Source organism: Lathamus discolor, chromosome 1 (assembly GCF_037157495.1).
Source record: "Lathamus discolor isolate bLatDis1 chromosome 1, bLatDis1.hap1, whole genome shotgun sequence".
Taxonomy (NCBI): Eukaryota; Metazoa; Chordata; class Aves; order Psittaciformes; family Psittacidae; genus Lathamus; species Lathamus discolor.
Window position 1 is genome coordinate 15,026,483 of NC_088884.1, and position 12,419 is coordinate 15,038,901.

At 38.1% G+C, this 12,419-nt stretch overlaps 1 protein-coding gene across 3 annotated transcripts in view; it reads right to left on the reverse strand.

The window, feature by feature from the left end:
* The window catches only part of DOCK4 (dedicator of cytokinesis 4), a 265,386-nt gene that overhangs the window by 138,479 nt on the left and 114,488 nt on the right, over window positions 1-12,419 (reverse strand). The gene's annotated exons all lie outside the window — the stretch shown is intronic.

Here is a 12,419-nt window from a genome sequence, read left to right on the forward strand (position 1 = left end):
AACTAACACAAGGTCCAGTCTGATCTCTGCCCCTCTAGCGAGTATTCAGTCCTCCACAGAAATTCAGTGCTATTGGGATCAGATAACCTAGCCTGAGGTACAGGTAAAATATCCTTAAACAACTAGAAAAAACCACGAACTTACTTCCCCATAGTGATATTAATTCTCATAGACAACCCTCTCTTTAAGCAGGGTTATTTATTAATAAAGCCTCTGAATTCCATGACATTCAGAAAGGCTAAACTGAAACATCGAACAATCAGCTACTGTACATACAGGAGCAGAAAATTTGAGTATCAACTAATGTGCATGCATCTATGCACATATATAAAAATTCTTTCTCCCTCTCTCTCCAGCTTTTACATTTGAAATACATTGTACCATCTACAATTATTTCCAAATCTGGTTTTAAAGTGCACCTACCTGGAGTACTGAGTACCATTATGGGCTGCCCAGTACAAGAGAGACATGGACATACTGGAGAGAATCCAAGAAGGGCCAGGAAGATGATTAATGGACTGGAGGGAAAGGCTGAGAGAGCTGGGACCGTTATCCTGGAGAAGGCTTAGAGGGGATCTTATTAATATATATAAAATGCTGAAGGGAGGGTGCAGAAAGGACAGAAGCAGGCTCTTTTCAGTGATGCGCAGTGACAAGACAAGAGGCAATGGGCACAAACTGAAACACAGGAGGTTCCATCTGAGAATCAGGAAACAATTTCTTTGCTGAAGGCACAGGCTGTCCTGGGAGGTTGTGGAGTCTGCATCCCTGGAGATATTTAAAAGCCCTCTGGACATTGTCCTAGCAACTCTAGGGGTCTTAGATCAGATGACTTCTGGAGTTTGCTTTAAACATCAGCTGTGATTTTCTCATTTTATGAAAGTACCACATAAAGGCAGCACAGGTAATCAAGCTGGGTCATTTGGGTCTTCATAGAAATTAATTTAACTTTTTGTTCTTTACACATTTATCTCCATCTTCCATCTCTGTAAGTTAATAACTGTCAAGCTTCAAGACTTTAACAGTTGTCTTTACTTGCCCTGAAGTTCCAAATGACTGTAATTAATAAACTGTCCCTCACAACATGTGACATATTCTTAATTAGCCAGAGGATGATTAGTCATACAGGATTCTTCTCCCATACTTTTTCAATAACTTCTGTAGCCTTGCACTGAGTACACACCCTACAGCTTCACAAATATATTCTCCACCTCCTTTGTAGTCTAGTGTTCAACACTGCTTAGAAGTAACAAAGAATTTACCTATTCAAGTCTCCTGCATTTAGAGTGCTGATGTCTGGCGCACTGATCCTAAGTGAACTCGATATTGAAACTCAAGCACAACCCACTTAAAAGCTTAAAGTAATATTGAACCTTTGAGCTCCTGCTCAAGAGAGGCCACAGGGATATCTCTGAAAACAGACATCTTGGGTTCTCAATAGTAAGCCTTATGGGAAATGGAAATGTACTATCAGCTTGACTCAAGAGTTATCCAAGTCCTTCCCTGCTGTTGTTTTGACTATTAAAAATTAACCGTAGTCAGTTGTGCAAACTTTAGTTACAGAGATGATTGAAAGTTGGATTCATTGAGCTGTACTAAAGCAGAGCAGATCTCAAGTTTGAAGATGCTGATGGACTATGCAAAAAATGCCTTTAAACACTCTCTTACTGTACCAGAATCCTTTAAGATTTTCATAGAATAAGGTGGAAAGAGAGTGTTCTTTTTCTTAAGGGGAGAAAAACTCATATAATGGGGGTTCTGTAGTGTTTTGGGGGTGGGGTTTTTTTTTGTTGTTGTTTTGTTTTGATTTTTTGGGGTTTTGTTTGTTTTGGGGTGTTTTTTGTTTTGTTTTGTAGGGTTTTTTTTTAAGAAAAAAGAAAAAATTAGAAGACAAAGTATAAAATATTTTGATCAATAAAATATGGATTTCAGATTTGGGCAGGTGATTTAACTGATTTAAAGAAATAACACAACAGAAAGAAGAAAGGCATAAAAAGATTGATGATGTGCATGAATGTCACTATAAAGGTGAGGTTGAAAGTAAAGCAAAGGAAAGGTAATCTTAGTCTTTGACATCGTCTGGAGTTTACACAATCTTTAAGCATATAATCAAAAGAAAAGAAAATGCAATTTGCTTCTGTTGGCCTTGGATAAACAGTCTATTCCTCTTTGTGCCGCTTAAGAATCTGTACTCATTTGAGGGCAATACGACAGTTACAAACAAGGTTGCTCAAGGTGATACGAAAAGGATTAGCATGCCAACCTATCTCTGCCCCTCACACTGATGGGGCCAGAGGCATCAACCATTTCTGATAATACATTCATATCATATTGACACAAAGTGTGTATCAATAAAAGATCTTACTGCACTCCTTTCTGAAGTGCTGCCTTGAAATTGTCCTATTAATAGCATTGCTATTTGAAAAAATTAAAACATGAAGAAAATGGTGTAAAGAGACGCTGCTACAGAAGAACTGCGTGTCACATTGCAGGTTAAAGAAAAATCATTTCTACAGCAGTATCCTGACATCTCAGAGAGCAAACTACAAGAAATATGAAGGTCAGCAAAGCAGTTGGGACTCTGGGCAGGAGACGATGCAACATTCTTATGCATGCTCATCAATGCCAAGAACAGGGTGTGCAGACTGAATTGAAGAAATGCAAGCAGCAGGCTTATTACCATACATTCCCCTTTTCATAGTACACTGCCCAGTGTTGCTGGTACTTAAAAAAAAAAACAGGTAAGATCTCTGCATAGCAACATGCTACAGATATAAACAGTCTTACTGTATCTACACTGGAAAGGTAAGCATTTCAGAGGATATTGGGATATTAGATTTTTTGAACAGGGTCACCCTTTAAATATTTTCTTTGGGGTTTTGGTTTCTTGTTTTGTTTTTTACGAAAGCAGAATATTCTTGTGGCAAGAAATAAAGTTACCGGAGTCCCAGTGAATAATGCACATTGTCTGGAAAATAGCTAAGATGTTTCTTTGTCCCTTGCAACTCATTAAACTGATTCTATTAAAAGCTGATAAGTGGGATCTTTCCAGGATCTGATTAAAAAAAAAAAAAAAGAAAGAAAAATCAATATAGTTTTGATTAAAGGATTGGTGTTTAGAGCGCCGGTATAAATGGGCCCCCTGGCTACACTATCATCACTGCTGCCACAAACTGTAGAATTGGGTAAATGAGTGTATGTGAGAAAAAAGCATGTACTATCATCAGATGTCTTTTATTTCTATAAAGATCTGCCACTACAAAACTAATAACTGTAATATATTGAAGTATGTACTACTGGCTTTGTAAGTGTGATCTAACTGCAGGAAGAGAGGTTCATTCCATTAACTTTTATGCTGGTAACAGAAGCAACAACCAACCATCACCATACTCTTCAGTACCCTAAATGCTGGGAATCTAAGCATCTTCATATTCCAACATTACAGAAGTTACTAATAATTTCTTAGAAACAGAAAAACCTCAAAAAATTCACAAATCTCATAAATGACCTCACATTGCAATAGAATTATAAAGCAGCTAATAAAGAGCATCAGAAAACAGGACCACTGCATTCTGATGAAATGTTGAAAACACACATTTTCAGTCTTCCTCTGGAGCTCTAACAACATGTTCTGCTTTACCTGACACAGTTTACACTTTACACTTACACTTTACACTAACGTTTACACTTTAGTCTCCTTTACACTTAGTTATTTTTATGTAATTGCATCTCATATTCAATGAACTTCATTCAGATGTCTGTAATCACTTTTAACTTGGAAACTGTTATCGTTATGTAGTTGTTATGGCTAAAAAATCCATTATCTCCAAAAGCAAAATATTACATAAGTACAGCTGAGTTACTCTATGTTTTACAAGAATTTCTCCCATTCTAACTATGATCCTGTAATACCCATCTCACATACACTATTTTATAATCTACATGACCAGGTTAATTTGAATCACTTGTTTGGTTTTGAAGAAAATCTGATTGCCTCCACACTTTGATTCACAACCCAGAACAGTTTAAGCTAGTGAACTGGACTTCTGCAGAAAACTAAACTGGAACATACGCTTTTGACACTCAGTCCACACCACAATAGAGTTAGTCCAAAGTAAAACACTGAAAGCATTTACATGTATTTATCATAGAATCATAAAATGGTTCAGATTGGAAGGGACCTTAAAGATTGCCCATTCCCCTGCCATGGACAGAGATACTTTTCACTAGATCAGGTTGCTCAAAGCATCATCATTGGGCTTAGTATGAACTACAGATCCACTCCTGCTGGCTGGCCCTACTTGATGAAGTAGACAGAAGTCTCAGACTTTCCAACTCTTCATCTACTTATAACAAAATTAGTTGATATAAAAACAGTCCTTCAAAACTCAGTACTAAGTTGATAAGTCCTTCTGATTTTGCTTTTGTCAAACATTTGTTGAACATGCCAGATTTAAAGAGCAGATTTTATAAAAGCATTTTTTAATAACACTAACTATCGCCTGGACTCTCAATAGATCTAGATGGTGTTTGAGGTTATATACTTTAGAAACAGACTAAGATGTTGTGCAACTCTAAGTAAAAGCTCAGCAACAGCCAGGAAAATAGGACTGAACTGAAAGACAGAAAAATCTCAAGAGCAGATGTGATCATGGACCACTCCCACTTTCAAATACAGTAACGCTACAGTTGTGTATGCTAAGAATTTTGCCTTAAGATTCTAATATTGCAATCAATTCTACAAAGGAAAGTGTCCTCAAGATAGCTTTTTACAGTCTTTAAGAACAAAGAAACTGGGAAATACACAAACAGAGCTTGTGACCTTAACAAAAGAAGACTGTAAGTTTATAAAATGTAAGAGCACACAAACCAAAGAACTATGGCTGTACCATGTTAAAGCTGTATCATTCACAAACTCACCCTGTCCGAATCAGGGGCTGTTACCATTTTGAGACAGGAAATTGCAAAGCAGAAAGAAGGGAAGGCAAATGGAACAAGACACAAGAACACACCAGGGAAAACTCTAGTAATCATCAAGGGCTGACTACAGCTGTTTATTGTTAATCTAAGTGATAGAAAAAATTATTCCTAACAGCTAGTTTAGCTAGAAAATATGGAGATATACATGTGCATACATAGTCAAGTGAAATTAGTATGCACCAATTAAGTAGAAGCTGAATGACTTGCAACCATAGTCTTAATGCATCAAGTGCATAAGCATGTCATCACTCAGATTTAAATACCTGACTTAAATACTGACAGTTTTCCTGCTTCTATACAGAATGTAGAATATTCATGTCCAAAAAAAGCCTTTTAAAGTATGAAGACACACATTAGACAATTATGTAAATATAAAAACAGTCTTCAAAGTAATATTTATTATTGTTGTTTATTTATAATAACAAAGTCATCAATAAACCTGTATTTTATTTTTATACCTACCTGAATACAATAGGACTGATGTTATTGTGAATGCCAAGACAATAAGGAACAGTTATTTTTAATAGCAATTTCCAGCAACAACAACAAAAACCTGGAGAAAAGTACAGTCCCATACTGAAACAAACAAATGTCAAAGTGATACAAAAGAACATTTATCTCTAGCTTACTAGACTTGACAGCAAAAAACCCTGCTGTCCAAAGTGGGTGCTGATCACACTAAGGTACAAGTGACACATCACAGCTGCTACTAATCTAGAGAAATCTTTACTTAGGAAGTCTGAAGGTCAAAAAGAACCCCAAGCATTACACTGATTTTTCTGTCATTATCTGACATAAGGTTTCTTCTCTGGGCAAATCACTAACACATTTCAACATCACAGTTCCTCCTATCTCATTGGAAAAACATATTATTATCTAATTCTTAGTACACACTGGGAAAATGATGAGCATTTATCCATGCTTTTAAAATGAAAAAATATTTAATTGAGAATAATCTAGCTATAAATTTACCTAATTTTTCTTTTATTCAAATCACTAACGGCATACCAAGACACATTATCAAAACTACAATAATGGTTCAATGGCTGTAATTTCCATCTCTTACTTATTTTAAAAGGTACTATCCTAGAAATGCACTGGTACGTCACATATGACAGCATCAATTTGTATGTTAGTTTAGAAAAATATTCCTTGAACATGTGCATTGCCTACCACAACATAATAACAAGAGACACACAGACCATGCTTTCTTTTACTGAAGCAACAACTGCAAATCTGTACCTACCTCAATCACTTATTTTGGATCCATCTACTCTAAATCGTTCACAAACATTTTAAGAGCAAATTCAGAGCGCTTCACCTTAAGGATTCCACTCTGAGGAGCTAATGTCAAGAAGCCAGAAAACTAATATTGAATATCTATATCCTTCATGAATTCAACACCAACTCTTTCTGAAGTTGAAGGCTTGAACTTTATTGAGATCTAATATAACAAAACAGAAAACAAAAAAAAATAATAGGATGGATACAGCTCAAAATTACTTCAGGCGAAGCTAAGCAGCTCTTCAGTCAATATAGTCTATGGATTCTAAAGAGCTATCCAATGTGCCCTAAAGAGGACACAGACATTTCATCAGCTGAATTGCTTTCCTGGTTTCACTGACTGTAACTAAGTCTCTTGCAGATTGTAGCAGGAACCTAGACATGCAATTCACACAAAGATCTTAAGTTTACATGCCTTTGGAGCTGGATCCCAATCCTAAAATCCAGTTATTCATCAACCTTCTAAAATAAAACAAAAAAGAAAATGCAAACCATTGGCCTATGTCTTAAACTTAGCATCTTACTCGTGACTGCAGAAAGATACCTCCACCTACTCAGATTCCAGAGCCTGACAGCATGTTGCCTCCACCTCAAAGACATACTTGCATGTTCCTTCAGGACCAGTTCTTTTCTAATGAAGCACAACTAATCAGAGAAACAAAAGCTGACAAAGAAGAGCAAATGCCAAATGCCAAATTTCAATACAAAGCATGTGGTGACCACTTCAGGTTTTCTTTCTTAATTTATTTATTTACATAAGGAGGAACAAGAGTGTAGTAAGAACAGATTTATATTAATAAGTTGGAGTTTTCTTTAAGAAAACAAAGACCCATGCTCAGTTTCTTGCTCTGGCTTTGAATATTTACATTTTTGTTTCCTATCTTCCAGGGGGTCTGGACTGTCTTTAAGCTACAGCAATCAACATTAAGATATTGTATAAAGTGTAAAGGAAATTACAATTATTACTATTCTCCTTTTCCTTCCCTGGTTGTCTTTACAAAGACAAACAGCGGTTAATATAGCATCATGTTGGAATCCAGCCCTGCTGAGAATACTTAATGAATTAGTTCCTGTGACAAAACACATGGGTCACAAGAATTACAGACAAGCTGTGTGCTGACATTCAGGATCATAGTCTTCAATCTGGTATCTAGATTTCTTTGTACCTTAAACATCTATATTCTTTTAATCTGTTCTTAGCATGTAATGATGTTATATTTTTTTGTTAGACACACAATTGTAGTCCCAACTAAGTCAAATGCAAGAACTGGTATCACACTGAGCTTTCTGCTTTTTCTGCTTGGTTTGTCTCAGTTGCTATGGCATGCTTTTTTCAGAGAGAATATATAACTATAGCAACAACACCACAAAGTTTCACTACCTTTCATTGTTCAATGCCTGCATTCTGAGTCTGATCAGTTCTTAATGTTGCCTGAGAAAACTTCAGCTCTACAGTGGCCTAAGGACAACCTGTTCTTGCACTTTAATATAAAGCTCAGCTGCTAAACTATAACCTTCCCTATGTTACCAAGAACTTTCTTTTTCCCTTGTTATTTCCAAAGCACAGACTTTTCCGCACGATAACATGCTACCCACATTCTTAATAACTCAGAACTTTTCAAAATAAAGGAAGAGAACAATCAAACCCTTACAAACTATTTAACACTGCAGTTGAACAGAAAAATCAATACCTGCAAATTTGCCAAGTCACTCTCACAAAATCAAATTAATTTATGCATGTTAGTAAAAATTATGTCCTTTTATCACTGTTGTACAAATACTCAAAATTGAATGAAAGAGAGATTTATACTAACACATTAAAAATAATCTCACTCAGGAAAATGTCACAAAATATCATTCATATGCTATCATTCCTTGCAGGGCAGTACCATGAAGAAGCCAGGTGAGCTGTGAGCTCAAACACAGAATCATAGAATAGTTAGGGTTGGAAAGGACCTCAAGAGCATCTAGTTCCAACCCCCCTGCCATAGGCAGGGACACCTCACACTAAACCATCTCACACAAGGCTTCATCCAACCTGACCTTGAACACCGCCAGGGATGGAGCACTCACAACCTCCCTGGGCAACCCATTCCAGTGCTTCACCACCCTAACAAGAAAGAACTTCCTCCTTCCATCCAATCTAAACTTCCCCTGTTTAAGTTTTAACCCATTACCCCTTGTCCTATCACTACAGTCCCTGACGAAGAGTCCCTCCCCAGCATCCCTATAGGCCCCCTTCAGGTACTGGAAGGCTGCTATGAGGTCTCCACGCAGTCTTCTCTTCTCCAGGCTGAACAGCCCCAACTTTCTCAACTTATCTTCATGCAGGAGGTGCTCCAGTCCCCTGATCATCCTCGTGGCCCTCCTCTGGACTTGTTCCAGCAGTTCCATGTCCTTTTTATGTTGAGGACACCAGAACTGCACACAATACTCCAGGTGAGGTCTCACGAGAGCAGAGTAGAGGGGCAGGATCACCTCCTTTGACCTGCTGGTCACGCTCCTTTTGATGCAGCCCAGGATACGGTTGGCTTTCTGGGCTGCGAGCGCACACTGCCGGCTCATGTTCATTTTCTCATCGACCAGCACCCCCAAGTCCTTCTCTGCAGGGCCGCTCTGAATCTCTTCTCTGCCCAACCTGTAGCTGTGCCTGGGATTGCTCTGACCCAGGTGTAGGACCTTGCACTTGTCATGGTTGAACTTCATAAGGTTCGTATCAGCCCACCTCACAAGCGTGTCCCTGTTGCTTATGAAGTGCATTAGCACTTAGTATTTGGAAATTTCAGCCAGTGGTATAGAGAGGGATTACTATAAGAGCTTTTAAGAGGGAAGTTTCTGAATGCATGCCCTTTGAGTGTGGGACTCTTCAGTAAAAAACATGCTATATTTCTTTCTGAATGTTGCTAACTGATTTGATTTAGAGCATACTATCCACAGGCTGCTTTTTCTTGCACTAGCCTGGAACTGGACTAGAAGTTGCTATACTCAAACTTCCTAAAGCTTTACTATTCCTTTTTGTAGATACTTGCCCCATCCAGTACGTCCAATTGCAATTCAGTTTAACCATGACACTTGAACAAATATTTCTGTTCAAACAGCTGAATGTATGAAACAAGCAATAATAAAACAACACCAAAAAAAATAGCTGTGGAAAATGATATAAAATCAATTAAAAAAATAATCAGATAATGTTGCTTCTAGTCCTTCAATAATCTTTTAAAGCTGCTATTTCAATTGCATAAACCTGAGGTTACAAGAAATGGAACAAAATATATAAAGAAATCTCACATATGCAGGTCCACCTGATAAGAAGCTAAGTTAGTCTGAAGAAAAATATTTGAAGTTCCATCATTAAAATCTCATTTCTGCTATTATCACTCTTTCCAAATGAACTCTTTATTTAAGAGGCTATGGAGATCACTTGCTTTATGTCAATTTATATCAGCTGGACAATGACTATTATATTAGAATCCATGTAAAGTCACCTGAGAGCTTGTACTTAACATTATGCACTCAAATGGTCTCATTAAAAGAAGCAGGATTACCCACCTGAGGAAAGCTTGGTACAAAAATAGTGCTTGGCAAACTGAAACTTGAGGTAAAAAGCAACAAAGTTCAAAGAAACAAACCCCAAAAATTCTACTACCATAAGTACTGATTTGAAGAAATATATTTTAAGTCATGTGTATTCATACACTGTTATTCTTAAGCCAATTTCCTGTTTCAGGAAAGAAATTATCATGTATAGTTCCTTAAATTTATTTCTGCTATTTGCAAGTTTCATCTATTCTTTTCATTGAATTTTTCTCCCGGACCACAAGACAATGACTTAGGAAACCAATGGACAACTGAGACAGTTAGGTTGAGACAGACCTTAAGGTGTTGCCACATACAGCTCTCGACCTGCACTTTCATCAGAAATGAGTAAAACAGTGCACATCCAGGCTCCAGGACTCTATTATTGACAGCAGGCTTTGGTATCATTGCAGGGTGTGAACTGCAGTAGGTAGGGAGCAGAGACGCTGTCTCTTCTTATACATCATCTTTCTGAGGGAGGCTTTTCATTTCACGTGTGCATCTGCCAGGGCGTAAAGACCTCTGAACCATCCCATCTATTTGTACTAAATAAAAATTCCTCATAGCTTACTGTTGTGCACCAAGACCACCTAACTTTAACTCTGTGATAACCTTGTTATATCACTTCCAGGTCTAGCCCAGAAAGACCATAAAAATATCCAGCTTGGACTCCTCTGCATTCCAAAATTCATTCTGTGATACAGATATACAGTGCATCTAATTTGCTTTTGTGAAAATTCTTTTGGTTTCAGCTTTTTCAACATGTTGAAAGATATCCATTTGTTTCTTTGGAAGGTTTTTTGTGGTGGTTCTATTGTTTTGGGGGTGTATGTATGTTTGTTTTACAGATAGTTCTAAACCACCTTCACAGAGTTCATCTTCTCAGTCCCCCCATACCCTAGAAGACAGTTTGGATTCATGGCAACATGCTTCTTCAAGGTTTGCCAGTAACAGGATGAGGAAGTTCACATATAGTAAAGCAGCTGCAAACGTACACTGGAGTCAGGAATCAATAACAAAAGGATGGATCACAGCAAGCATGTGACAAACAGCTCTAGAATTTGTGCTTTCATGCGAACATGAAATCCAATCCATTTGCTTTCATACCACCGCTGTCATAAACCTGTTTTCAGCAATCCATAACACCCAAATTGTTTTCTGTCAATGAAGCTCTCTTCTAAATCCACCACTTGCTGTGGCATTTACTGGAGTGAACACAAAATATGTGCCCTGATGCACACTGAAGTCACAGTAACAACAGGAAACTGCAACTTAGGAACTAAAGTCCAAAGTGCAGGCCAGAATGAAGTGTCAGTATTTAGCTGCTAACACTGTAGCAATAGTTGCATATACATGATCTCATTAACAATAAAAATCATTTTACTCAATATAATCTTCAAAGCACTGGTTAGGTATATTGGCCAACTACAAAGCACAAACATAATTTTGTCAAATTCAGCCCAAATTCTACACAGTTCCCCAAATTCGTACTGCCGTAAGATTTTGAGTGACAGCTTTTACCATATTAACAGGCTGAAAGAAGAAGCCGATATTTCTTCTCATGTACTTGTGAGCTGTCTTACCTAAAGTGGTTTTTTTGTTGTTATTTTAAAGTCTAGTCTTTCATTTCTCTAGTGACCAGTCTTAAATCAGATGTTTCCTGCTTCCAAAACATGTTCCTACTACTGTGAAGAGAGCAGAGAAGAATACAGTGGCCAACCAGCAGCAAATTATGCATGGGAGCCTTCTGACCAGAAGGTGATCTCCCACTGCGTTGACTTTACATGGAAAGGTTTTGGTAGCAGGAGGGCTACAGGGCGGATTCTGTGTGAAGTTTCCCAAAGCTTCCCACATGTCCAACAGAGCTAATGCAGCCAGCTCCAAAATGGAGTAAGCCTATCAGTGACGGGGTAGTGCCTCTGGGATAACAGTTGGGGAGGGCGTGGGGGGAATCTGCACAGAAGCAGTCAGAAGAGAGGAGTGAGAATATGCAAGAGAAGGGGAAGAGTGTGAGGAGTCTTCTCCTAAGGAGAAAGGAGCAGCAGAGACAATGTTTGATGAACTGACCACAACCTCTATTTCCCATCACCTTGTGCTACTCGGGGGAGGGCGCAGAGAAAATTGTGAGTAAAGTTAAGTCTGGGAAGAAAGGGAAGGAAAATGCTTTTAAGATTTGTTTTTATTTCTCATTATCCTACTCTGATTGGTAATAAATTAGATTAATTTTCTCCCAAATGAAGTCTGTTTTGCCAGTCACAGTAATTGCTGAGTGATCTCTCCCTGCCCTTTTCTCGACATATGAGCCTTTTGCTACATTTCCTCTTCCCTGTCCAGCTGAGGACAGGAGTGATACAGTGGCTTTGGTGGCCAGACAGGGTCAACCCACCACACCCATCGCCATTGCACAAGCATTTAATGGTTCAATCTTCCTGGCGTATTCGTCAAACAGCATTTAATAGGGTCTTGAGCTAACTCTGCTCTTCTCCTGTGCTCGTATTTATTAAGTTCATAGTGGTTCTGCTACTGTTCACTCCCCCGTTCTCTCTCTTGGCCAGAAATAAGCTGGAAATAGAAATACC